The sequence below is a fragment of the Vicugna pacos genome, chromosome 23 (assembly GCF_048564905.1).
Source record: "Vicugna pacos chromosome 23, VicPac4, whole genome shotgun sequence".
In the NCBI taxonomy this organism is placed as follows: Eukaryota; Metazoa; Chordata; class Mammalia; order Artiodactyla; family Camelidae; genus Vicugna; species Vicugna pacos.
In genome coordinates this window covers 37,004,258-37,031,974 of record NC_133009.1, presented here as the reverse complement: position 1 = coordinate 37,031,974, position 27,717 = coordinate 37,004,258, and the positions used below count along the sequence as shown (strand labels likewise).

General features: G+C 49.5%; 1 long non-coding RNA gene across 2 annotated transcripts in view; it reads left to right on the top strand.

Moving 5' to 3' along the window:
* Positions 1 to 27,717, top strand: part of LOC140688812 (uncharacterized) — an 86,334-nt gene that overhangs the window by 15,559 nt on the left and 43,058 nt on the right. For both annotated transcript variants that reach the window (XR_012063650.1, XR_012063648.1), the window contains exon 2: positions 490 to 678. This is a non-coding gene — a long non-coding RNA (uncharacterized lncRNA). The remainder of the gene's footprint in view (positions 1 to 489; positions 679 to 27,717) is intronic.

The following is a 27,717-nucleotide window of genomic DNA, read 5'->3' as shown; positions in this document are numbered from 1 at the left end:
GATCAGCTCTTCCCCTGAGCATAATCCGAGTGCTGGTGGTCATAACCCAGGGTGACCGTGGTCATGATCCGAGGCTGAGAGTGGTTATAATCTACGGGTAACTGTGGTTGGCCAGATCCCCAGAGACATGGAAACTAAAGTTCAGGAAGGGTCGGGGTCAGGCCCCCCAGGTGTGGTCTGCGCTGCTGGACCGGGGACTCCCAGACGCGACGTGGAGGCACGCGGTCTAGCATACTCTCCTGAGTGGTCGTGGGGGCGGGCCGGCCAGCCCCTCAGTGCGCTTGCTCTTGAAAGCCACCCGGGGGATCCCTCTGGGAGAATGCTAGCAGTTAACAGTTCCCTTAAATAGTGGCTTTGAACTTCTGGAACTGAAGTGAACCCACGGTCTGCAAGACTGCCTTGTCTTTTTTATGGCTTTTAGCAGGTTCCCCTATGTCCGCAAGCTGGCATCTTAAAAAGTTTCTTTTGCTTTGTTTTTTTCATTTTTAGACTGGCATCCTTTGAACAGCTGACCGTGCTTCTCCTTTGAGAATCCTGCCCCAATGGTTAAGTAGTTTCCTGCAGGAAAACCGTCTCCAGAAGTCCGCTCGGCGGCGAGCAGTGTGCGGGGACCACAGGCCCACTGCTGGCCCTCCTGTCGGCCGTCGCCCAGGGGCGTTGCACCCTCTCCAGGTCCAGGTGGGTCGTGTGGGCAGGTGGGCTTGCCAGGCCCGATCTGGGAGCCGGGAGCGGGTGGGTCCGGACGTGAGGTGCTGGCCCCGAGCCCCTCCCGCGTGAACACAGGCGCCGTCCCTCTGCGGGAACGCGTCCTGTGCGAAGCGCTCATCATAGTTAACGAGCTGTTAGCATTTCCATTAGGGATTTTTTTAAGGGTTTATAACCTGAATAAATACTTTGTTTCAGGGCGAAATCCAGTAACAGGCAAATAGCCCAGGAGCAGCGTTTGCTCCTGTCGATGTTGCTGGGGTGGGGGCTCTGGCTCTGCCCATGTTCCTAGCAGACGGAAGCAAACATGTTTAGGGACTACAAATCTTTCCCTTGGGTTAAAAAAAATTTTTTTTACAATCCAGTTGGGCCACAGCGCTGTTTGGTATCAACAGAATGCTGCTGGATAGGAGAGCGTGGCCATTACCCGGATGGGGCCAGGATAGCTGCCGGAGGGGTAGGGTGGGGTGCTGGAGTTGGGGTTCTGAGAGGCCAGCGAGGAGGCCCCAGTGCTGACCTCCCCCTCCACAGTGCGTTCATCTGGCTGTGGTGGGGGCAGGGAGGACCCCAGACCTTCCTAACAGAACTCAAGGGCGCCCGGCCATCAGGCAGCCCTGACGGTTTCCAGTGGGACCCAGGAAGGATCTGAGTTCCTCCACATCCACGAAAAGGCTGGGCTCCGGTGTGTCTTCCCAACCCTGGGGGCTCCCCCGAGGCACCTGCACGTGTGACCCAGGCATCCGGCTTTAGAGGGAGGTCATGAGCACCAGTGGAGCCCTGGCCTGGTACCACGACGAATCCCTAACTGAGGGAAGGAAGGGTTCAAGGCCGGCGGGGAGGTGAGCGAGCCCAGTCTGGGTGAGAGGACGTGGGGTTCTGCTCTGGGGTCCTCTGATGGGGGGACCCCAGGCTCCAAGAGGCACAGAGCTGTAAGGGGGTGTCAATGGCACGGCCAGGCCGGAGAGGAGGCCCTGAGGAGAGAAGGGTGATTTCACGATCCAGGGAGTGCAGACCTAAGTGACGTGGCGCGTAAGCTTCCAGGACCACGTGCAGAAAACTGGGAGTGGTGTCAGGACGTGGCCGGCCCGCCAGCTCCCACCCCTTCTGCTGGCTTTGGGGGAGTGGCTGCTGGAGTCGGATAGAACCCTGGGCTCTCTGAGGACCCCATCCCAGACCCAGGTTTTGAGGGATGGTGGGTTAAGGTGGCTTCTTGTCCCACCCACCTGGGTCTTTCTTTCCTTTTTTAAACTTCAGTGGAGGTGCTGGGGATGGAACCCAGGACCTCGTGTGTGCTGGGCCCGTGCTCCAATGCTGAGCTACACCCTCCCCAGCTCTGACCGTGTTTTAGTGTGAGGTCAGCGGCATTAAATGCGTTCACACTGTCGTGTGACCAGCCATCATCCCCCAGAGAACTTTCTCCATCTTCCCAACTAAAACTCTGTGGCCAATAAACAACCCCCTCCCCAGCCCCCAGCCCCCACCACCTTCTGCTCCCTGTCTCTGTGAATCTGAGCACTCCAGGGGCTTCACGCAGCAGAGGCGTACCATGTTTGTCCTTTGTGATGGCTTATTTGCTTAGAATAATGTCTTCAGGGTTCACCCACGGTGGAGCACTGTGTCCAAATTTCATTCCCTTTAGGGCCGCACAATGTTCTGTGGTGCGCACAGACCACAGCTGGTTTGTTCCTTCGTCTGTTAACGGACCCGGGGTTGTCTGTACCTCTTGGCCGCTGTGAATAAGGCCACTGTGAACGTGGTGCACAAACGTCTGCTCGAGTCCCTGCCTTCCGTTCCTGAGTCAGTGCCCAGGAGTGGGCTTCCTGGGTGGTGAGGTCATCCTGTGTGTAAGGTTTTGAGGAAACACCACGCTGTTCTCCCAGTGCCTGCGCCGTTTTACATTCCTGCCAGCAGCGCACAGAGGTTCCGGTTTCTCCACATCCGTGCCAACACTGGCTGTTCTCTGCTTTGTTTTGTTTTCGAATAGTAGCCATCCTAATGGGTGTGCGGTGGTATCTTATTTGGGCTTGGATTTGCATTTCCCTAATGGTTAGTGGTGGTGAGCGTTTTTTCATGTGCTTGTTGGCTATTGATGTATTTTCTTTGGAGAAATGGCCGTTCAAGTTCTTTGCCCATTTTTAAATTGGCTTTTTCTTTTTACTGATGAGTTGTAGGAGTTCTTTATATATTCTGGGTATCAATCCATTGTCAGAGGTCTGTTTTGTAAGTATTTCCTTCCATTCCACGGGTTGCCTTTTCATTCTGTTGACAGCGTCCTTCGACGCACAGGTGCTAAGTTTTGCTTTTGTCTGATTCACCTAGTTTTTCATTTGTTGTCTGTGCATCTGGTGTCGTAGTCAGAAATCGTTGCCAAATCCAGTGTCGTGAGCTTTTCTCTGTTGGAGGTTATTTTAACCCACCTTTTCCATCATTTTTCTTGCCCTCAGGATCAAATCTAAACTCATCCTGGTGCTTAGGGTTCTTTATGCCTGAGCCCCGGTGAAAATACACCCTCTTGCTTATTCGTTCAGAAACTCAATGCATATTTATTGAATGTGAGCACATTTTAGGCACTGGAAGCAAAATAGATGAAAATCTTTGTTCTTGTGGGTCTTACCATCTAGTGAAGGAGCACAGAAAACAAGGTACAGATGTAAATAAATTCTGCATTTATGTAAAATTATGTAAGAGGGTAGATAGTAGCATTCTCGGCCATCAGTAGGTGATAACCACTGTGTGGAAAGGAAAACAGATCAGGGTAAGAAGGTTTGGGGTCCTTGAGTGGAGGGCTGATTTGCAATTTTAAGAAAGTTTTAGGGTAGACCTCTGAGTGGGGAGGGCGTGATCCCTGTGGGTATCTGGGCAAGAGCCTGTGCGAAGGTCCTGAGGTGGGAGTGTATGGGAATCTGCTAGGGGATTATCACGAGAATCCAGGTGCAAGACGGTGGTGGCTTGGGTCAGAGGGCTACATGAGGGGGTGTGGTGGGGGAGAGCACCCTCGTGCTAAATCCTCACCCTGAAATCCTGTTTCTTTTCAAAGCTGTGGTTCTGGTTGATGCTCAGTATGGCCCACATCTTGTCACAACCCTTAGAAGGAAATCCATTGTGAGATCGCTGAAAGATTAAGAAAAGATCTCTTATTTAATCAGGGTTAAATAACTTGTCAGCTAGAACCTTTCTAGCCAAATGCCCCCCTCTACAAAAATGTGCACTTTAAGGACGTTCATTTGCACAATCCAATTTGGACGTCGCCTGTCCCTTCCAGACGGGAAGGAGCTGGGAGGGTGGTCACTTGTGTATGCAGTGGTGGCACCTGGTGCTGGAGGCTGGGACGGGGGAGTCCAGGAGTGTTGACCGTAACTCATCGACTTTGTAATTAAAGCAGAAATTCTTAAAGACTCCTGCCTGTGTGGGACTGGGAAGTATTTATTGCAGGAATTCCGTCTGCTTTGCCATAAAAATGTTGCTGTGTGATTGTGTTCAGGAGACCTAGAAACTCTGTTAAATCTCTGGTTGTGCAGACACCATGTCAACGTTTTCTGATGTCAGACATAAGGAGATGTGTGTGTGTGTGACTAACGTCCTAACCTTTCTGTATGGAATTTTGCTATTTTTAGACAGCAAGTCGGAGTCTCAGACCCCAGATAGCGGTTAGTATGGGGACAAAATGCGTTATGAGCACAATGTGCCATTTGCTGTGTTCGGTGCTCATCTCAGAGCGGCCGGCACCCCATGGAGGCAGCAGCCATCAGGCAAATGCATGGGCACCTCCAGGGCAGCAGCCCCCGTGCGTCGGTCTCCAAAGAGGGGCTTTGCTGGTGGGGCCAAACACCACTTAACACATGTGAAACCGAGACAAACACACATTAAAGTACATGAACATAGTCTGTTTCCAATAAAAACTGTGCAATGGTGGGCAGTGTCAGCATTATTTATACCTTCTCCACAATTTTTTTTTTTACTTTTTTTTTAATTGAAGTATAGTCAGTTTACAATCCACAGATTTCCTTCCATCACTTTAAATGGAGCTTTGATATGGCTGGATTCATACCTACCATCTTTGTTTTGTCTCAGTCCCAGTGGGGTGGGGGAAGGAAATTCGGTTTATTTTTATTTATTTTTTAACAAAGTTATGGGGGATTGGACCTTGTGCACGCCAGGCACGCGCTCTACCACTGGGCTACACCCTCCCACCCAACGGTTCTTCGGTCTGTTCCTCATCCTTTCCTGCCGTCTTCTGGGTAAATTGAATATTTTTAGGTATTCCATTTGATCTCCTCTGTTGATTTTACCTGTACGTCATTGTGTGTGTGTGGGGGGGGTGGTTGCTTTAGAGATTACAAGGAGTATCTTTATCACAACTTTCACGTAACATTATATGACTTATTATATGACTTCACTACCATCCCTTTATTTAATTTTTCGTGTGATCACGAGGGAAGGATCTCTGCTACGCGTGTTCAATCTGGGGAAGATGAGCTGTGTTCAGATTCGCATTTTAAAATCACCGTGGACGCACCGTGCTCCCCCGCCCAATCACGGAATTGAAAATGGGGTTCACGGCGTTGCTGGCCTACCTGAGAATCTTACTTCTTCAGGGACAGCTGCCTCTTCTGCTTTTCTCTTTTGCGATAATGGATGTAAATTAAGAAAGGCAAAGGAAACGTTTAGCAGAAACCTTTCTTTAAAGGGAGCTTGACGCAGGGCTGCTTGGCGAGCAGGTCGGGGTGTCAGGGCCGTGCTTCCTCAAGGCGGTGAGAGTTTCCATCTCTCAGACGCCGAATCACGTCGTTGAGCTTCCAGTTGCCCGACCCGTCATCTGGGAAAGTGAGGGGCCTTGAGAGGCCCAGCTTCTGGGTGACCGCCCTCGCGTTCGACAGAACCCCTCCCCCCGGCCTTCCCGCCCTTCCCGCCCGTGACTCAGCAAGGCAGGGCGCAGCCCATGGCGCACCTCTGCCACTTCGCACAGAAGGTGGTGTCTGGCGGGGCGGGGCGGGGCGCCGGGGGGGGGGGGGGCTGTCGGTGCAGACTGGGCGCCTCTGGAAACTCGCTTTCTTGGCCACCAAAGGAACAATTTTTTAAAAAATCAGTGCCTTTACCAGTAGCATGGCGAAATATTGCCCTTGCTTGTAAAGCGATTGGTTTGAACGTCCAGGGCTGAACCCTGCGGAATCCCACCTGTGACTCCTTCACAGCACACGGGCGCGCACGTCCCGCATCGCTGCTTGTGCGCTTGATTTTCAAAGCGGCGTGTGGGCGGTGGGCCACGCCTTCCAGCAGGCTGGGCATGGGAGGTTATTTCCGCTGATTAACGAAGCTGATAGGCAGAAGGAGCCGTGTCTGTGACGACGGTGTGCTTCATTGTTCAGAATTATTTTCCAGAATATTTTACAAGTTGAACACGGACACACACGCTCAGCCAAGGCTCTTCTGAGAGCCGCTGTGCTTCTCGCTGGCCACCTGGAGTAGCTGCGATCCAGGACACGCAGCCCCAAGCTCCCTGCCATCAACCCCTCTGCAGGCTCTGCGGAGAGAAGCAGGATTTACGGAGGACTGCCTGGAGTCTTTGCTGTCCATCCATTTTTCAGATGTCATCACCAACCTGTTGTCCCACAGACCCCTGGGGGAATGTGGAGTAGGTACGATCATTTTGTCATTGTTATCTGTACGGACACCACGGTGACATCGAAGAGTTTGTTTAAGGGAATAGAGCCTTTTCCAACCCCCAGGGCTTTACTCAGAAGAAGAAAGTCGTGTGATAAATGAAGTCAGGAGTGGGAGATGGAGCTGGAGTCTCCTGGCTCTGAACTTAAACTCAGGCGCTTCCCGCTCCTCCCTGGCCCCCGAGCAGCCGGCATCGGGAGGGGCCCTAGGCCTGGCTTCCGTGGCTTTGGCTCCTGTGCACTGTGGGTACCAGGCAGCTGGTAACATGAAGAGAGGGGCGTTTCCCACTGGAGGTGCATTTCCTGGGATGCTAAACTCTCCTTTGTAGCTGACAGCCTTAGAAGTGGGAAAGACATCTTTACAACATCGATACAGAAAATAATTTTTAAAAAATTTCCAGGGAGAAAGAGTGTGGGACGTGATAAACTGGGAATTCAAGATTTGCAAATATTAATGACTATATATAAAATAGATAAAAGACACATTTCTTCTGTAGCGCACAGGAAACTATATTCAATGTCTTGTAGTAACCTATAATGAAAAAGAATATGAAAAGGAATACTTGTTATATATATGGATGCCTGGGACGCTGTGCTGCACACCAGAAACCGACACATTGTAACTGACTGTACCTCAATAAAGCAAACAAGCAAACAAGCAAACAATTTCCCCTTGACATGGAGCAGCGGGAGAAGGAGCCCCCGGGGTCAGGTGTGTAAGGACTGGGGTTGGGGCCGCCAGCCCGGCCCTTGCTCGCCCGTCTGTCACCCCAGAGCTGAACGCCAGAGCCACCGCGGGCCTGGTTTGTGGGCCTGTTTGTTGCTTTATGCCCACAGCAGACTTTTTTTAAGGAGGGAGCCTAAGAAGCACTGAATTTGGGGAAAAGAAGTTATTACGAAGCCCCGAAATTGTAGTAATTCTGCCAGTTTTCCTAAAGTTGTCTTTATCAGATCTGCAGGCTGTACTCTTCTGGTCTGGGTTCTAAAACACACGAGAAGTTGCCGCGAGTTCTGGAAAGCCAGTGCGAGGAGGGAAATACAGTGATGCTTATGTCCCCCTTAGCGCTTCACTTACGGAGAATTAGAACGGCCCACGCGGGCAATATGAGAGCATTTGCAAAGAGTACCATGAAACTTTGTTTTTACCTGATCATCTAAAAGCAAAACAGATGATAAAAGTAACTGTTTTTAGTGTAAAATGTAAGAATTTCAAACCTCTGAAAACCGGTGTTGAGGTTTTTCACAATTGCACACTTCCTTTCCACTTTAGCCCCACACCTGGGCACCCTGCATCTGTGTGTCCCCACACCTGGGTGCCCCTGCCTCTGTGTGTCCCCACGCCTGGGCACCCCTACTCATCCCCACATTCTGAGGAACCAGCCTCAGCTGTCGGGGGTCGAATATGCCCGTCACTTTTAGGCCCCTTGGCATCTGCCGGCGCCATCGTCCTGGTGCAAACCTCTCACTCCCGAGGCTGTGTGTTTGCTGCCTGTTCTTCCTTTACGTCCTCCGCACGCTGTCGCTGACGTGTGCCCTCCCCCTCCAGGCCCTCGTGGCACTTGAGTCTGCACCGCGCTTTACACGTCTGTTTTCTCGCCGTCTCACACGTTTCCACGCCGGGCTTCCTGGCTGGACCACAGGCGCCTTGGGGGCAGAGCGGCAGGTGCTTGGTGGACACCTGTCGTTGCTGACGAGACGTTGATGTACCCAGAACGGAGGCGCCCTGACGGGAGGATCTGGCCCTGCCAGCTCCTGCTGCTTTTAACTTCCTCGCTGTGTGTTACTCAGTCCTCAGCTCGTCCTTGTGACGGTTGGAAATACGAGACTGATTTGCACACTGACTTTTTATTAGTCTACCGGGGCTGCCACCGGGAGACACTGCAGACGGGGTGACTGAAACCACAGACCTTTATCCTCCCGCACTTCTGGAGCTGGAAGCCCAGGGTCAGAGGGCTGGCGGGGTTGGCTTCTGGTGAGGACTCCCTTCCTGGCTTCTGGACGGCCGCCCTCTGGTCCCGGCCTCTGAGTGAGCGGAGAGAGACACGCACCCTCTGGAGTCTCCTTCTCTTCTCACGAGGCCACGGTCCCAGCAGATCAGGGCCCCACCCCCACGTCCTCATTTACCCTTAGTCACCTCGTTCAAGCCCCATCTGGAAATGCAGTCACGTTGGGGGCTGGGCTTCAATATACAAATTTCAGGGGGGACGCAGTTCGTTCCGTAACACCTTTCAAATTGAGTTTGTGTTTCTCAAAATAGCAATTTGTTGTTCTTGCGTCAGAAGATGATACTGGGTCCCTCCCTTTCCCCAGTGACTGGGCGAACTTACTAAAATCAGGAGCCGACAGGTCCTGCACAGGCACCACGGGGCCGCGGGGAGGCGGTGGCGGGGGGCGGTTTGGGGCTGGGGCTCCGAGCCAGGTCCTTGTGGTTTCCACCTGATTCGGCCCTTGAGTGGCTGTGTGACCCGGGCCGTGCTACTGACCTCTCTGTGCCTCTGTTTCCTTTATGTGCAAAATGGGAATGATCGTCAGGGTTCTGCTTCCTCGAGGGCGGTGGTGTTGCGGGGCTTAAGTGAGTGAATGTGTGTGAGGCTCCTGGCGTGTTAGTGCTGTTTACCTTAGGAACCGTCTCACTGAGATGCCGCCTGTGTGTGTGCGCGCGTGCGTGCGTGTGAAGCACCCCGGTCGGCGGGTAACTGTGGGGACACTATTTAATGCTTGTCTTGATTTGAGGCAACCATACTGCTTTCGAAAAAGCGCCAGCCGTAAATCAGCTGAAGCGCTGGAGGAAAGGGTTCAGGCAAAGGTCGCACATCCGTCACCTGCCTCTTGTATCCAATTCCCCTGAATTCAACAAATATTTACTGAGCATGTCATAGGCACGGTATGGTCGGTGCTAAGATACAGGTGTACACAGGTGGCCTGGGGGCCCAACAGAGGGTCCTTGGGCGAAGCCTGAAGGAGTTGGTGGCAACTCAGAGGACGTCCTGGAAGTGGTGATGTCGGAACTGAGTTTTGAAGGGTGCACAGAAGTTGGAGATAAAGTGCCTGTGACCAGCAGCATACTGAGTTGCTCTAGTTCTCAAACCAGTTTCAACAGCATTTCTTTTGCAGAAAGCTCTCTGGTCGTAGCATCATTAGCTGTTGAGAAGTAGACGGCAGAACATTCCAGCAAAACAAGGGGAAACCACGCTTTCCGAGGATATTCTGTGTCTATATAGTGGGGAATGGGCCAGACACACGGCCCTCGCCTTCCTGAGCATCAGGGAACTCGAGGAGGACAGAGCAGCAGAAGGGTGACGTCTGCGGTGACGGTGGAGGTAGAGGGTGCTGGCAGGACAGGGAGCGGCCTCGGGTCACAGGGAGCAAGGCTGAAACCTCAGTGATGACTAAAGAGCAGCCAGAAAAAGACGTGAAGGAGAGGAGTGTCTCAGGAAGAGAGAACAGCACGCGAAAGGCCGAGACGACGTTTTATTAAAAGCCAAAAACTCCACGGTGGTGGGAGCCACAAGGGAGAGTGGCCGGGAGGTGCGGCTGGAGAGGCAGACAGGCTCCAGCAGAGAAGGTTCTAGGACACCACTGGCAGGAGGTGGGGTTTTAACCAGAGGGCAGTTGGAAACCCTTGCAGAGATTTTAGCAGGGAGGGTACATGGTCAGATTTACATTTTCAAATAATCCCTGTGGCTGGAGGCAGGAGGGGTGACTGGATAGTTGCTATGCAATGCTGTGAAACTTTAGGAAAAAAAGAACACACATAAAAAAACTATCTTTTTTATCTGACTTGAGCGACTATGAAACCGTAAAAAGAAAATTTCAAAACACGATGACTTGAGAATGAGCCACCATGCTGCTGCCTCTGATGATTTGTAATTTCTTCTGTTTTGGCGTCCTGTTTCTCCTTGCACATCCATTTCTTAGTCCCGGTGGCGGCCTGGTGCGTCCCCCACGTTCATCACCCAGGGCTGCACATGGCCAGCTGTCACCGCCTTGGAGCACACGGAGTCGCCCAAGGAAGGAGCATCTCAGCTGGAAGTCCGTTTTCAGCAGGGGCTCTTAGACGTTGGGGCTCATATTTGAGGCTGTCATTTGCTTCTCTGTTCAGAGAGGCCTGCTGCTTGCAGCAGGTCCCCTGCAGCCTGATGGCCCCAGCAGCTCATTGTACCTAAGACTCTATTGCTCTGAAGCCAGGCCGTCTGGGGTGTTTCAGTTACTGTCGGCAAACGCTCATTCCCCTCCGCTCCTGCTGGGGCAGAGTGTACTCCTCTGTCTCGTTGATTTTGGATCTGGCCATGTGACTTGCTTTGGGCAGAGGACTGGTGGTCGATGTCCCGTAATCTAGGGGCTGATTGTGTTTGTATGTCCAGCGTGGGCCTGAGGAGCAGGCACCCACCCTGAGGAGTCCGTGCTCTGCGTGGCTGTGGTCTGGGGAGGGTGAGGGATCCATGGAGCCTGCCTGTCCCTAGCCACACCCACGTGCACCTGGTCTGCGCCTGCAGGGGAGTCACCATGCCCAGCCCAGCCTGGACCCCACAAACGAAGCTGACCTGTTGTCACAGGGCCCTGAGCTTGGGTGGCCTTTCCTGCAGCACATTGGTGGCAAGAGCTGGCAACATCCACGGGTCTTCCCCGGGGCCTCCAGCGGATTCTGTAAATGCCACAGTCTGCCGTTAAGACTACATTTTGCGGGGAGGGTACAGCTCAGTGGTAGAGCGCGTGCTTAGTGTGCACGAGGTCCTGGGTTCAACCCCCAGTGCCTCCCGTAATAATAAACAAACAAACCAAATTACCTCCCCCCAAAACAAGCAAAACAAACTTTTCGGAAAAAACAAAGTCTACATTTTGAATCAGTTCAACCATTTTATTTTTGGGTTGAATTTTTTTAAATTGACTTTTGTGGGGGGTAATTAGGTTTGTTTATTCATTAATTATTTACTTATACTCCTTGGGGTGCGTGCGTCTTTTTGCGTTAGTATGTTGGGTTTTTGATGTGCGCCCAGGGGCAGAGTTGCCGGGTCGCCGGTAGTTCTGTTTTCAGTTTTTTGAGAGGCCACCATACTGCTCTCCACAGTGGCAGCATCCTTGTTTTAACCACATTTTTGCCAATAGGCAGTAACACTCGCAAGTCCGGGGAGTAGGACCTGAATGTTTTCTGGGGGCAGTTCCTCAGCTTGCTGCCAAGCATAACGGCCGTGCGGACCAGTTGTCCAGTTCCGTGGAGCAGGAGAGTTGTGTATCGAGGTGGACTGAATAATGACTCCCTTTTTTACTGTGGTAAATAAACATGTACCACTTTAACCATTTTCAGGTGTTGTGACTTCAGGGGCGTGAAGCACACGCACACTGTTGTGCAGCCGTCACCCCACGTGTCTCCAGAACTCTCCCATCTTCCCAAACCGAAGCTCTGCTTCATTAAACACCAGCCCCCAAGCCCCCAGCCCCCGACAGCCACCCTTCTACTTTCTGTCTATTAATTTGACTACTCCAGGGGCCTCATGAAAGTAGAATCACACAGTATTTATCCTTTTAGACATACATTTTCAAACAACTTTTTGAACTTGTTGATCGTAATACAAATATTCTCAGACTATTTAATTTGTGGCCTAAATGTGGGTCAGGACAGCAACTAACATGAAAGTTGGATGCCATTAAAAACCTGCACCAAACCCTTTGGCCGTGAGAATTTCCAAGAGGAAATACGAGAATCTGCTGGAGACCTTGACTTCTGCCAGTCCAATAAAGAGAGGGAATATTAAAGTTTCCTCTAAAAAGCCAAGATTGATGTGAATGGCAAACACTATTTGTGAAACAATCTCTAGGTTCCTCATTCTCTGCTTTGATTTCTCTATTAAAAGAATCGGATGGTGGATGGGGTTGTCCTACAGCACAGGATTGGAATGAAAAGCTCCAAAACCAACCCAGATTGTCCCCCTTCCTCACATCCAGTAGAAGCGTGGGATTATGATGGACCCACATGTGTCCATGGAGACCTCTGATGACTGTGTGCCTGGTGAGAGGAGAGGCAGAGAAGGTTCTTTGCCTTTTGGCCACATTATTGAAACCAGTAAAGGAGACCGATCGTGGCCCCTTCCCCCTCCCCCCACCCTGCCCTGACTCCTTTTCAGACAACTGTCAGTGGTAAATTATCTGAGGTAGAACATCACGTTGACGGTCGCCTTGAGATAAACAGTGGGTGTCTGCGTATGAGCTGATTGGCCGGCCGCTCTTTCATTCATTCATTCCTTCTCACAGAGGTGATGAGCACCAGCTTTGTGCTGGTGCTGGGGATTCAGCAGGTGAGCGGGTCCCCGCCCCATCAGGATGCCCTGACATCCTTCCCAGGGGAGAGGTGAGTCAGGGGGCCGTGATGGAATGTGACACCCAGGCTGCAGGAGGGTGGGGACGGAAATGGCTGGTACAGCGGAGATTCTCTGTGTTGTGGGGCAGGGTGGGCTCTCCTAGATGGAGCAGTCCTGGTCCCAGAGGAGCCGGAGGACTGTGTTTCCCAGAGGAGGAGCTGCAGTCAATGGTCACAAACTGGGAGCACCTTGGTGAGTTCGGGGACCAAGGCCAGGGCAGTGGCAGCCACCAGAGCAGAGCGAGGGTAAGACCGCCCAGAGAGGCCGGTGGCAGCCGGAGCCACTATTCACCCATCCGTCAGCATTTGTCCACCCAGCCATTTATGTACCTTCCCGTCAAAAATCATTTGGGAGAACTTATAAACATGCACATAACAGGATAAAACAAATAAATGACAGAAGAGGGGGCAACTAGAAAAAGAAAATAAAGCTGGCAGAAGCTTAGCTGCAAAATGCACATCCTAACACCCGTTCCCCTGTGAGCAGGGTCTATAGATTTAGTTCAGAGCTTCCTAGGAGCCAAAGCAAAGAGAGAAAAGAGTTCCATTAGCTGATTCATGGGGTCCATGAACTCAAAGCAAACTATTTTTTTAGAAGAAATACGGCACTCTGTCCTGAGAGTGGAAGGAACTTCTTCCTGGAGTCTGTGGTGTCTCTTGCTGTGTCACCTGGGCAGGGGGCACCTTGGATTCCAGTAGCCGCTTTGTGAGTGGCCTGGGTAGATCAGGCTGAGAAAGGAAGTGGTGTGCGGCTTGGAAGGTGGAAGGGACCAGCCGCTTTTACTCTGTGCAGGTGGCAGAGTCGGCAGGGAGGGACAGACCCAGGGATGCCGGCCGGGCCCAGCTGTGCCCGCTGCTCACCATGTCCAGCCCTCTGCCCAGACCTGGCCCTGAAGACGGGCGGGTGGGCCCCACTTCTGCACGTCTGTGGCTCAGCTCGCCTCCACGCCCGCGGTGGGCAGTGCCCCGCGCCTGTCTCTCCAGCGCATCCCCGAGCCCCGATGGTCCGCCTGTGCCCGCGCTTCAGGGCGGCTGGTCCTCCACGCCCTCCCTGACTGGAGGATGTGGGGTCCTATAATAACTCCCTGGAGATCCTCATCACGGGTCCGACTAGGGATCGGACGGCAGGATGGAGCCACCCCTACAGCTCGTGGGAGCCGGGGGTCCCCCCAGAGCTAAGAGCCGAGGACGCTTGAACATGGCCCCGCCGCGCCCTGGGTGAGGAGGGTGAGGCTGAGCTGCCGGGGAACTCAGTTTTAAGTTTTAACGAATTAAAACTAAAATTAAAATAAGAAAAACTAGTAACTCGAGTCAGTTACTGGAAAACTTTTAAGTGCGATTCGGAGCAACGTGAATAGGTGAATCTACATCTTTAGGGGTTTTTGTTTTTGTTTTTGTTTTACTTTTTTTGTGGGAGGAGGTAATTTAGTACATTTATTTATTTGTTTAATGGAGGTACCGGGGATGGAACCCAGGGCCTCCTGCACGCTAAGCACCCGCTCTACCGCTGAGCTCTACCCTCCCCTGTCAATCTACATTTTTTTAATTTAAATTTTATGAAACCTAAATACATACCCGTTCTATCTGATGAACATTTATAGCTCAAGTTGAGAAAGACTGTGCGGGTAAAATACACACTGTATTTTATTTTATTTTATTTTATTTTATTTTATTTTATTTTATTTTATTTTTTTAGATTCCACATATGAGCAATCTCACATGGTATTTTTCTTTCTCTTTCTGGCTGACTTCACTTAGAACGACATTCTCCAGGGACATCCATGTTGCTGCAAAAGGCGTTACGTTGTCGGTCGCACTGCATTTTAAAGACCTAGCATGAGAAAAGGACCATAAGACCCTTTGTTAATGTTTCTTCTATCAACCACAAGGTGAAATAATAGAATTTTGAATTAAATATACGAGTAAAATTTCATGTGCTTCTCTACCTTTTAATGTGGCTGCAAGAAAATGCAAACTTGGATGTGGCTGGTATGTTTCTGTCGGACCATCCGCTCTGGAACTCAGGGTGGCAGGGCGGGCGAGGCAACACGTACTCGCGCGTCTGTCTGTCCGTGGCGGGACAGAATCGCCTTCTTGAAATGTGGCTGGAGTTGGTCTGGCACTTTGAAGAGGTCCCCAGCTGGGATTCCACTGAGCCCCCCAGCGTGAGTCCGACACTGTCCGTAGGTTAGCGGGGAGTTTTGCTGAATCCATGACGCAGATGACAGACAGACACGAGGAACCAGAAGCACGTCTCGCGGAGCAGGCAGGCGGGAGCGCAGGCTCACTTTTCTCCAGGAGACGCTTTTTGTTGGTGTGTTCAATCTGCCTGTTCCTTGACGTTATGGAGAGTGTGCATTTGGGGCAGTTTTCCTCCGTGGGACTGAGGTTGACTGACCAGGCTCATCAGGGAATCTCAACATTCTGGGTGTAAAGGAAAAGGGGCTTGGACACTTCTATAAATGCCAACGTTAAGTAAGCACAAGTAACATGCAAATGGGGCCCCCGGGCCCCTAAGGTGGCTCCAGAGTGGAACAGCTGTGTGATGTCGCTCCTTTAACTGGTGCTGTGAGCGAGAACACAGCTGGTGTGGACTTTTAAAACTTCCTGCAGTGATCAACTGATCCTTGCTTGTCCCATCAGGCCCGGGGCCCTCCGTGGTGCGGACCGGAGGGTTGAGGGCCAGGGGCGAGGGCTGTGGGTGGAGCCCACGCTCTGCTTGCGTTCCCTGTCACTGGGGTGTCGACCGCTGTGGGAGAAGCGCTGCCTCTGTGGTTTAAGTCGAGGCACAATGAGCGTGAGCCAGAAAATCCAGCGGAAATGCAGTTACAAACGCTAGGGGCGGTCCAGGCGTCTGCTGACATCACCAGTCCTTCATTCGGCCCCTCGGGGTCCTTCTCCTTAGAAGGAAAAGAAGTAAGAGCCAGTGAGGGCTGGACCCTCAGGGCAGAGGGAAGAACCTTTGGTGATGAATGGAAGCTCTCCATGGAAAATGCTTTATGTTACAGTTTCAAACTTACTTCACTGAGGGTTTCAGGCAAAACCTGCCCCTTTCTCCACGTGCCTTGCTTGCTCCTCCATCACCTGGCCCCTCGGGGTAGCAGAGGCCACTCTGGGAAATGTCCTAGACTGGTCCTAAAATCTGACTACGAGAAATAGTCAGGCCGGGTCAAGTCAAGAGAAATCAAGTAGGTGTTCATCCTGCTCACTCGGAAGAGTTAGCAAACACGAAATGTAAATGGTGTGTGTTCCCCAGGCACTGATAAACAAGTCTGTTTAGCAAAGGATCTGCTTTCTTCCAGTCACGGTGCTGATCCCCAGGCGTGAGCTCTCCCCACCTTCCTGCCTCCGTGACAGGTAAGTCTCCCTCCGCAGGTGCTGTGTGTCCTGGGAGCCAGAGGGCTGGACAGGCTGGCTCAGGCATCGGCTTTTACTTGCAGACAGCGGATGCTTTGCGTCTTCTGTGAGGGGAAGGAGGGCTGTGGAACTGTCCCGTGGCCCCACGCCCTCCTGCCGGGAGCGGTTCTCACCCACGCCCGCACCTCCGGTAGCGTGAGAGCAGACAGCGTGTCTACTTGCATCTAGTGGTTTCCAAAATGAAGTGTGTGCACTGAGGGCCTGCAGAGCAAAATGTGAGCATGTCCTTGTCTATTTTTATCTCTTCTCCCTTCTACCTATTTTTGGCATAACTGGTTTTTTTTTTGCTGAAGTCAGTTGCAATGTGTCCATTTCTGGTGCACAGCATCACATCTCAGTCATGCTACATACATTTATTCATTTCGTATTCTTTTTCATTAAAGGTTATTACAAGATGGCGTAAGTTTTGTACCATACCTCCTGTAGTCATCAAAGTTCACAATCCCTTGTCTATAACCCTGGGATCAAAAAGCCCTGAAAGCCACGAGTTATTCTGTAGCTCATCCGTCGACCCCGCCTGAACTGACCAGAATGGATGTGTGGCTTTTTGTAGCTTTTATTGGGCACAGTTCGTGCGAGTTGTCAGCATCCTCATATGTTTCTCTGCAGAAGCCCTGCCGCCCTTGCTCACGGGGCGCTGCCCTGGGCGCCCGGGGATGTTACGTATTATCTGGTGGACGTACCTAGTACCTGGCTGAGATGGGAAACACTAAGCATGCTTGGTTCTGAGGATTCTGGATGAAGATTTGGGACCTGGAGTTGTGTGTAATTTATAAATGAATGAATGTACAGAGGCGGAGGGTGCAGGCTCCTGCCAAGTCTTGTGATCAAAGGATCTTGGAGTCCACCGCACAGGCCGGCACCTCTGGTCTTGACCTCAGCTTGGCGTGGGCCTCCTGACTCACAGGGCTCCACGGCTGCTGACTACTGAGCCCCACCTGTCACACGCCTTAGGCCAAAGACAGCAGGGGGAAGAGCAGGTGAGATGCAAGCCACAGACAGAGAAGGAAAGGTTCTCCCCACCTTTTTAGGGACAGCCTCCCAGCTGAAGGGCCCGACTCGATGTTTCTTGGGATGGGGAACTCATGGCTGGATTCTAGAAATTAATATTTATTTTCTAGCCATGTGCAATATTATTTTTATAATACCAATTTTAAAGTCATTTTGTAAATAATGACTTTTTGACAATTAAGGGAAGCAGTTATGCAGGTTTGGAATCTGAGAGAAAGAGAGAGAGAAATGTGGGCCTAAAAATGATGGATTAAGTCGAGATTTCCAATCTCCTGACTGTTGGATGTAACGATGAAATCACAGTAACACGAAGAATCAAATGAGGGACAAGAGTCTGACCAGGGCACCAGTGTCCCCGGATGTCTCCCTTTAGTTTCCCTCAGCGTCTTCGTAAGTTGTCACCGTATTTACTGTATACTCGTTGCCTTGAAAAATAAACTTGGTGCGATTCCGAAGGATTTTGCCAGTAAATTTGGCCTTTGCTGTTACGCCAAAGAGGCAGAGGTGTACATCGCATCCCCTCCGCCTGAGGGCTCGGACCGGACGTGCACATCGTGGTGTTTACCCCGAGCAGCAGGACGGCCCTGCCGTGTTTGCTCCTGGAGTTTTTCGGTCGACTCTGGGGACACCGAGTGTCACTCTGACTCCAGTAAGTAATGCCAGGGGCACAGGTAGATGGATCTGACAGCCCCGAGGACTAACAGCACCTCAGCCGCCTTTCTCCAACGAAGGCCATCCATCAGCGCTCGGCAGCTGCCGGAGCCTCAGAGGCTGACAAGGGAATAACACCCCTTTCTCTCCCACCGACAGGGGCAATAACTCCTCGCTCCCCGGGGACAGACTGTAAAAGCCAATATCCAGGGGCTGTGAAGCAGGGAGGGGAGAGGAATTGAAAATTAAAGAGGGAGTGGAAATTTTGCGTCCGGCCTTAGTGAGATGGAATAAACCATCAAACTTCAGTCTCTTAATTGCCTTGTTGTTGACATGAGGGTTTGCGGGTGTTCGTTTTGATTGCTTAATTATTTTAAGCCGAGTATTAAAGTCATGGCCGTTTCATCAAGGTGGGTTTGTGCTTTGTCTTTATGCTTCAGCCGTGAATGCTGAAATAGGCTGATACTTAATATCTGGGTATTCTGGGAGTCCCCGTTGAAAAGCCTTTTCTGACGAGGTGTTTTAGAATCTTCCCCTGAAGGAAGACGCCTGAGCACCCCCGAGTGCTGACCGTGTCTGAGCTGATGTCTTCATCCCCCTCGCACACCCGCGTGTTTACCGCAGCGGAATGTGTCGGAGTTCAGTGTATGCGCATCACATACGATATTCTTCAACGGTTAAGAATTTCCATTTTCGAGTAACCTTCAAAATGACTTCAGTGCCGCGGGGACATCCGTCTTCTTCTGGCAACTGATGATAGACAGGTCGTTCTGAAGGTCTGTGGTTTCGGCGAGAGGTCCACGTTCACGGCATCACACGAGTAAATGAGTTTGGGGACCGAAACGTTGCTTTGCCTTCAATGCAGCCCGAAGAAAGATTTCACTCTTTAGAGAGCCACGCCGTTCGGAAACAGATGCCTTTGGCTGCCGCTGGCGTCACGAGAAATGCGCTTACTTAGTTTTTAAACCCGGGGTGGTGTTTAGTTAAGTCTCCTGTGGGCTCAGTTCACTGAAGGTGCCGGCACTCTTCGCCCGGGCTCGGGGAGAAGTCAGGCGACAGTAAATTTTTCAGGCAGCGACAGGAGATCTTGTTATAGGAGTCAGAGCGGGGGTCAGGGCAGGGCCTGTTGATGATTGAGGAAAAGAGAAGTAAATTCATTCTACTTCAGGCACTTTGTCAAGTGCCAGTAGCTTACCATTGAGAACTAGTCACCCGTTCTGGTCTTACGGCCCTAGAGGTCACCCGCGGGGCATAAATCACAGCCCCGCGCGGGCGCAGCAGCCCATGGCCACTCGGGATGAAATAAAAAAGAGGGATGCGGCTCTCGGAATGGAAACGGCTGTGAACGGCCCAACACATGTTGCTGCCGAGTGCGGCTGGCGGGGCGATATTGATCTCCTGAATCAAGTCATTAAAATGTGCAGTTTTTGTTTATTGGAATGAAGCAATTAAATGGTTCAGTTATGCCAGACCTTACCTTTTCTGATGAAAACTATTGATTTCTTGCCACAGCTTTATAAGCGACAATGTTTTTGATTACTCTTGACAAACCTCCTTGGAGTGTTAATTAAAATTCTACCAGATGAGCAGGTGTGGGAGATCATTAGATCGGCCGGATCACACAGCCACGCTTCGCGTTCTGCAGCCTTGCATAATGAATGGGGCACGAGAGGGGACACAACGTCTTCATCAGCAGAATTAGCGTCTTCGCTGTTTTAAAGACTCGGTGACATTACATTTTTATGGTACAGATGCCTCTGAGCTGTTGGCTTACTCCTACCACTGCATTTGATCAAAATGTGCTTTTTATGTTTTGCTTTAATTTTTCGAGTGTCTAATGAGTTGCTGGGTTTGTTTCCGAGGTAGCAAATATTTAAACACATTTTTGTATGGAAAACTGAGGAATCAAATGAGGCTCTTCCAGTGCTTATGCAGATGAAGTCATGAATATTAACACGGTCCCACTTAACATGTTAAAACTCCCCTCAAAAATATCTTCAATATGATGCTAGGAAATATGCTACTGCTGGTTTCGGGGACCTGCGTGCAATATGACCATTTAGGACTGTGCTCTTTTGAAGACTATGTTCTATTAATTTATAAGCCCACTTTCTCCCATTGTAAGAGTGTTGTATTTTAAAAATTAGAAATGCTCAATGATAATTTGTAAAATCAGAGGCAAATAATATTCACATTTTTGAGAAACTGATGATCTCTCCATTAATGCCGGTTGTCATGGATCTTGATTTAACTGTCACTTCATTGATACAGGCGATGAGGTGGGGCTTTCTCATTTTTGTAGAACACACGGAGTTTAAGTGGCTGAAGTTAGATGTCCAGCTCTCTGGGGTTGGTGTCTGTGGGCAGCAAGGCGCTCACACTGCCCGGGTTCACGGGCACGGAAGAGCTTCGAGAGGTCATCCGTCCAGTCCCCAGCTGCCTAAGTAGCTGTTTAAAAATGCACAATTTTTCATTAGTCTAGAGTTTTAAAAAGCAGTAATGACTCTATAAATGTATTATTTACAACGTTCTGATCATGTATATCTAACTGGAGCTGTTGGACTTTGAAATGATAAGTTTGTTATAAATCTCAACTTCTCTTAGTAAAATGTTTTATGGTTTACAAAGTGTTTTTCCATTTACATTCCTTCCTTTGATCAGCGATGAAACTTTACATCTTAAAAAAGGCTTTATGACTTTTCTATCCTCTGGCTCAGCTTCCTCGGCTGACTTCACAGTACTTACAGGCTCCAGTTACCTGAATGGCTGTGGCTTCGCAGCCTCTGTCACGTGCAGCTTCCGGAAGGCGGACGTGAGCCCTGAACTGTTACTCGTGTTTTGTAGGTGAAGGGAACCACAAAGTTCACAGAGTTCTTGTTTTTCTTCTTCTTCTTAATTTACTTTTATGTTTCAGGGAGGTACTGGAGACTGAACCCAGGACCTCACGCATGCTAAGCATGTGCTCTACCACTGAGCTGGACCCTCCCCTGGAGATCGGAGGTTCAGACAAAAGCTTCAGTATAATTTGCTAGTACTAATATTTAACCCCCTCTTTCTAATGAGTCTATTTAGTAATTGTGCTCTATCAACCACCTAAGCAAAATGCTATAAATAATAAATGTAGAATAGTTTTTGCAGGATCTTAGAATTCTAATGTTAGAAAGTTTTCTGTTTATTTCTGCATAACAAACGACCCCCAAACTTAATCATCTCAAACAAAGAAATCATGAATTTTGTTCAGGCATCTTCCCTTTGGGCTGAGTTCACTGGCTGGACCAAGGGCTGGAGGGTCTACCTTCAAGGTGGCTCACTCAGCTGGAAACTCAGCCAGGGCTGTGGGCCTCCCCGGAGGCTGCTGGGTGACGTTCCAGCTTGGTGGCCCAGTTCCAAGAGCGAGTGTCCTAGGAGAAGAAAGCAGATTTAAAAATTCTCGCCTTGGGAGTCACAGCAACCCTGTGTCACACTCTTGGTTGAAGCAGTCACGAAGGTCTACTCAGGCTCAAAGAGAGGGACACAGACTGCACCCTTGAAGGAAGGAGCATCAGGTCATGTGTCAGAGCTTGTGGAGTGAGAGATGGTGCAGCCAGTGTTGGATGATAGTTTGCCACAGAAACCATTTGTTCAGTCCCTTGTATAATGTATTTTATTTGGGGTGTGATTTAACTTGAGAGAGGTGAAGTGGAAAAGCAAACAAGATTCTAAGAATTCAACTATAGTTCTCCTTTAAACAGCATACTATAAGTTGACTTTTGTTTCAGAAAAAAAGGGCATAAAGACAGGCCCTTAAGGGGTCAGTGAGTGTCAAAGCACTTTGGCGTCTATAATCTATAATGTTAGAGTCAGTGGGAAGTAAAAACCATGAATTAAAAACATCCTGACAATTGTTTAGCCAGTGTCTGCCACACCACCCTCTGCAAACCAGTTAGGTTCTGATAAAAAGAAGCCACATGGTTTCCAAAAATTCTAACTGTTTTGTCAGTTTTTGTTGCTGTTGTCTGCCGTCACATAGAAACCCGTTTGCCGTGGGGCACGGGTTTGAGGTTTGCGGCAAGCCCAGACGGCTGCATCGTGGCCTTATGTGTCCAAGATCTTTAATAAGAGCTCTCTCATCCACTCGGTGAATATATATTGTGTTTTTATCACGTGGCAGCCGCTGTTACGGGCACTTGGAAAGTTATTCTCAGAGCTGTACTTCCAGTGTACACAATAATGAATATATAAATTTCGTTTAATAGATATAATACTGTGTGCTTTTCTCTTGAACCATGGAGTAGGGGTTCCTTGTTTAATCTGTAACTGTGAAAAGAATTAGAGAGAAAGCCCATTTTTAGAAGCCATTGGAAGGTTTATTCTAGTTTTGGTCATAATTAATCCACAAGTATAACATAGAATGTTTGGTGTAAGTTGTCCAAAGGCACAGAGCTCTCTTAAAGCAAAACTTCTTTAGTGTTTATTAATGTATTTGTAAACACAGTATTTGTGGGTCCTTAACTGTCACCGTAACAACTTCACGTAATCAAATTTTCAGTATCCTTGTTCTAATAACTTCCCAGCCCGCTTGTTGAAATACATTACACTGTATTCCCCGTGACATCTTTGCAGGCGCGGTCTCGTCTAACCCCTCAAAGAGCTGTGTGACGGGGTGTCATAGCCCCGTTTCACACGTGAGTCTGTCTGGCTCCCATCGTTTCTTCTTTTCCTGCAGACTTTTCCAGACTTGAATCTTGCCCCCGAGATAAGGGACAGTGCAACAGTGTGGTCCCTGATGGAACCCCGTGCTGCCTGAATCATGTATCCAGGTCTCCATAAATCACAGATTTCACTCCTGCCTAGAATTTCCGCCCCTCGTTTCTACTATTCACGGAGATTTGGCCGTGCTCCAAACACAAGAGGGTATCATTGCGTTTCCCACGTGAACAATCTTGAGATCAAGTCATTACATACTCTGCATCTCGTTTCTCTGTCTTGTGCAGAAAAGTGAAATTCCATTTATTGAGCCTTTTTTTTTAACCTGACATAGTAGAAGAGAAAACAAGAAACGGAGCCGTGTTTTCATCCCAGGCACTTAGGACTCCACAACCCACATCCCCCTGTGTCGCCAGGCGACAGCGACAGCGGTGGGTGCAAGGGAAGTGCGTGCTGAGCAGCTCACAGAGGTTCCGATAAAGCCAAGCGGCTGGAGAGGGAGTCGAGAAGGTGTCTCAGCCCGCCCTTGCTCTGCGGGTCTCGGGCTGTGCTTGCAAACGAGAACCATCCTGCGTCATCGCAGGTCCAGCGGGAGGTTCGTGCAGCATCGGGTCCAGCGGGAGGAGGCGGCTTTGCGTTAAGGGGTGCACAGAGGTGCGCGCTTTCGCGCGTCCCCCGCCGGCTTGTGCAGGTGGAGGATAATGTGCTTTTAAGGGCTCATCTCTCCTCTTCAGGTCACTAGTGGCGTCGTGTTTGTGGGCGAGGCTTTCCAGGGATGTGCCAAGGGCTGGTTTGTCAGGCACGGTGCACGTGAAACCAGCAGGGCCTGCGTCCTCCCGGGGCCCCTTTATTCCTCCCCGGGTTGAAGACCATTCCCGGCAGCCCGAGCTGCCTGGAAGAACTTTGGCATGGTTTCCCTAATCTTTCAAACAGTAAAAGCAAAACTCTCCTTTGATTTTTAAAAAAAAAAAAAAAAGCCAGAGGACTCTGGCACGCAGCCACTAAGGATGCAGGCGACTCAGCTCTGATCTGACAGAACATTCCACAAAACACTGAGAGTTCTCTCCCAGGTCCCCGGGCGGGCGAGGCACTTAGCTTGTTCTTAACATTTATCAACTGTCAGCCGGCGGCAGTCAGCGCTCAGCCCAACACAATGGAACATCCAGATGGTCTAAACAAAGCAGCAAACTTCGCTGCTATTGCAAGCTGTTTACATCCACTTCCAGGATTTCATGGAGTGAAGTCTATGTCGTGTCACCACCGAGGTGCTCAGTCCGCAGCGAGGACGGGCCTTCTGTAAACCGCTGCTGGGCGCCCTCACCTAGCGGAGGTGAACCTGGACAGTGAGCTAGGAGGCGAAAAATGTCAGCCGGTCCTGTCGCCGCAGACGTCCTAAGTGGCTTGCCGCCAGTTCCGTTTTATTGATCATCGATTGCGGCCTCGGCCCCAGACCCAATAAAAACACAGCAGACCCTCTCCTCCCGTGGGCGGGTGCTGGGGGTGGATGGATGGAAGCCCGCTATCTGCGCCTGCAGACGCGGCCTCTGGGCCGCGTTGGCTCCTCGCTGGGGATGTTTACGCAGTGAATGGTTTTGTTTTTTCCTCTGAGACGGGCTGCTATCAGGCCCTGTCTGTTGGGGATTAATACGCACGAGTGACAAACCTGCACTTTTCTGTCTTCTCCCTTTGACCTCTTTATGGCGTCTCCCTTACAGAGTCCAGACGCGCCGCCCCTGTTGTGCAGCCGTCAGTACCAGTGCTGTAAGGAAGGATGTCCAGCTTCTTGTTAAGAAGAATCTGGAAAACCTGTCCCCCTACTCAAGTTTGTTAATCACCACCAATTTCTCTCATCCTAGCATACTTGAAAAATGAGTGAATACAAAAAACATACGGTTTATTAATTTGTGCTAAAATTCAAACTGTTGCAATAACAGAAAAAGCCCTTTCAGTGCAAGTTCAATCATTAACTTGAATAACTATTTTCTATACAAGTAGGTCATTGTAACAGTTTGATATCATATTTGGGTTAAGTTTTATGCGTTTAAAAACAATTAGCCATTATTTGTGTCGCTTGTAAGTTACTGTGTTGCAAGCTTTCTGACTTGTTTTTAAAGATGGGGAGCTCATAGATGATTGAGCTCAGATGTTTCAGAAACTGTGACTCGTTGGCTTGTTTTCTCCAGAAATCACCTCTAAGTTAAGATCAAGATGGGAATGGAATGATGTCACAGGAGATGACACAGAACTGAGTTTTACTGATGGTTTGTGATGTCCTCAAAGCAAGATTGATGTGGGGTTGTTAGGAACTCAGTGAAGACAGGCTCCCCTGTCCTGCAGGGAAACACTCTCATCTTCGCAATTGTCCTGATAGATCAGATCATGTGGAGAAATTTGATAAGGAACAGGTTTTTATCTCCTGGATTCTTATAGGGTGATAGACCGTCTTTACCTTATCCTATGAAACTCAAAGTTTTAGGCTCCCAGGTTTAAGACCAAAGGAAAAGATATTGTCCATGAAAAGTTAATCTAGAACAAAATATTTCACATATGCGATGTTACTAACACTGAAACGTGAAGGTCCTCCCTACAGAGCTCTGGAGAGGTTGAAACTTTTCGCTGATAACAGTTTGGTCAAACGCCATTTCAGGAAGGCAGCATGAGGGCGGTGGAACATCATATGCGCCTCTGTCCTTTGGATTAGGGAGATCATTTGATTGGCTGTAGTATGTGTGATGTTCTTGTAGACGTCTCAGAGTGATTGGATTTTTGGAAAATCAGAGATAGTGCAGATGTGGGATGAAACTGTCAGAAAGCACGAGTGTGGGTCTGTGCCCAGGGCTGAGCACGTGCCCCACCCGGGTGAGCCCCTCCCGGCTGCCTGTCGGTCCAAACGCGGCTGCTGTTTCCTGTTTATCCGACGCTGAGTCCGCATCCGGGAGCCCCCTTCAGTGGCAGGCTTTTCCTTACACCCCAGGAGATCTCTTCCTTAAAATGGCTCACTATTTATCATGTGAGTAAGCCATCGGAATTTTGTTAATTCCTGTTTGACTTGGTGCATGCAAAATGCTATCATTATCTGGGAGAAGATAATGTTACCTTGTAACTGTTACCCAGAGTACTAATTAAGTGACCTTTGCAAAACAAACCTGGTCAGGGAGTCCAGGGAAGAGCGGAGATGGAGGCCAAGTTTGTTCCCTTCCCGGCGTTTGGGTCTATCACCTGAGGGGAACAGCAGTTAAAGCCGGTCTCATTACTGGAGGAAGTGCTGGCACTTGGTCTTGACCAATGTGGTCAGAGCTGGGAATTCTCTGTAGCTGCAGCCAGATGCTGAGTGAGCTGCAGTGCAGCCCGCGTGGCCCCCAGTCGTTCTGCCTCCTTCCACCTCCCGCATATCCCAGTTTCCCGTTCTTTTTCATCAACACTTGGAGAGAGGATGATACACTACTTCACACTCAAGTGTACATGGCAGTTTGCTCAAGAGCCGACCTTTCCCAGGGCTATTTGTATTTTAAAATACAATAAAATTCTAAGCTAAGAAAACAAACTCTGGAATTTTAGGCTTCAGTTAATTCAGCAGGAATTGGGGTGGGGGGCGTGAAGAAACTTCCCAGTGCCTCCGTAATCATATCAACTAATGAATTGTTTACTCAAAGCCAGACCTACGCTGTGCTCTCCTGTGTTTATTAGATGACAGCAGGCTTTTAAAAAAAATTCAAATTTAGATACAGTCCGAGCTTAGTCTTATGTGTGAGATGCTGCACCCCTGAGTTGTCTGTTTCTCCTCCTGAAATGTTCTGATGATTTTGTTTAATTCAGAAAGGATACCTTATTTTTATGTTCTTTTATTTCTCCTAAAATATGCTGAATTTTCATTTCTGAATTTCACAAAATCATTTTTATGAATGTTATATTCTTCTTAAAATTTTATTGGCTTTTGGAAATTGCCCATTTTTAAACAAGAAGCTGAAATGCTATCCCAGTTTCTAATTTTCCCCTGCTCACTTACTCCTGTAAGCAGGCCATAGATGTCACTCAGGTATCTGGGGGATGAAAGCATAAAATGTGTAAAATAAATGGTGATAAGTTCTTATTGAAAAGCTGGTAAAAAATGAACGTTCTGATTGAGGATGGTTGCTTATTAATGCTTTGGATTCTGTAGCATTTGCAATATTTATTTGTAGCTTCTGTCTTAATTATTACACCAAGAGAAATATTTTTGCTTTGCAGTAATTGAGGGAGAAATCTTTCAACACATCATACTCTGATTTATAAAAGAGCACAAGATTAAAGTTGGGAAGATTGGATTAATCTGACACCAGGTCCCCTACAGCACAGCTGATATACGGTGTGATAACAGGAAGCACGTAGTAAAAAGTCAAGGGAGTGTATCCAACTGTGATTTAAAAAAAAAATACCAAAGACTCGGTGGCTTTGCAAAGAATTAAGAATACAGCAATTATATATCTGATTAGGGCTGAAATACACCCAGGGCTGAATATAAGGTCCTGTGGGGTTGAAAATCTTGCAGCTGGAATATTATTGCCCTTTTGTTGCTGACTTTCTTGGGCCTTGGGCAGGTGGCTAGTAACCAGGTCTTGTGATCGGTAAGGGGTCTTCTAGCTCTGACACTGTGTGACTTGGTTACTTTCTCAGATTACTCCCCCTCATCTTTAGATGTACACACACTCTTCCCAAACGTCCTTCCGGTACCAAGTTTCCTGTTACCAACAGCTTGGAACGATTTACATTTAGAATCCTGGGCAATATTGCTTACCTATGCCCCCCCTTCTTTTTTCCTTAAAGAAAATTGTCATGAATTGTCTTCGTTCTGTGTTACACGGTTAATTGGTTAAAAGGCAGTAGGAATTCAGTGCCTAAGCAAGGACTCCACAATCAGCCGTATTTGTAAACACAGCTTCATAAAGATCGGCCAGGAGATGCTGTTGGCCATAGAACGACTAAACATTAAATTCCCAGGGAATCGTGCGCATGTTCTGCGACACACCTGCACGCGTTGCAGCCCTCGCCGAAGGAGCGTCCGTGTGAGCCTCTTCCCCGTGGTAATCAAGGTGGAAGCCGGAGAAAAATCACGTTCCCTTCGGAGAGCGCGTGGAGGTGGGCTGAGCGGGTTTAGAAGACCAGCCTGCTGGGTCCGTTTCTTCCTAGGATTCTGTCATCTCGACTAAATTTGGCTTTCCCATTTCACTGCCAAGATGTTTGTTGACTTTTTTC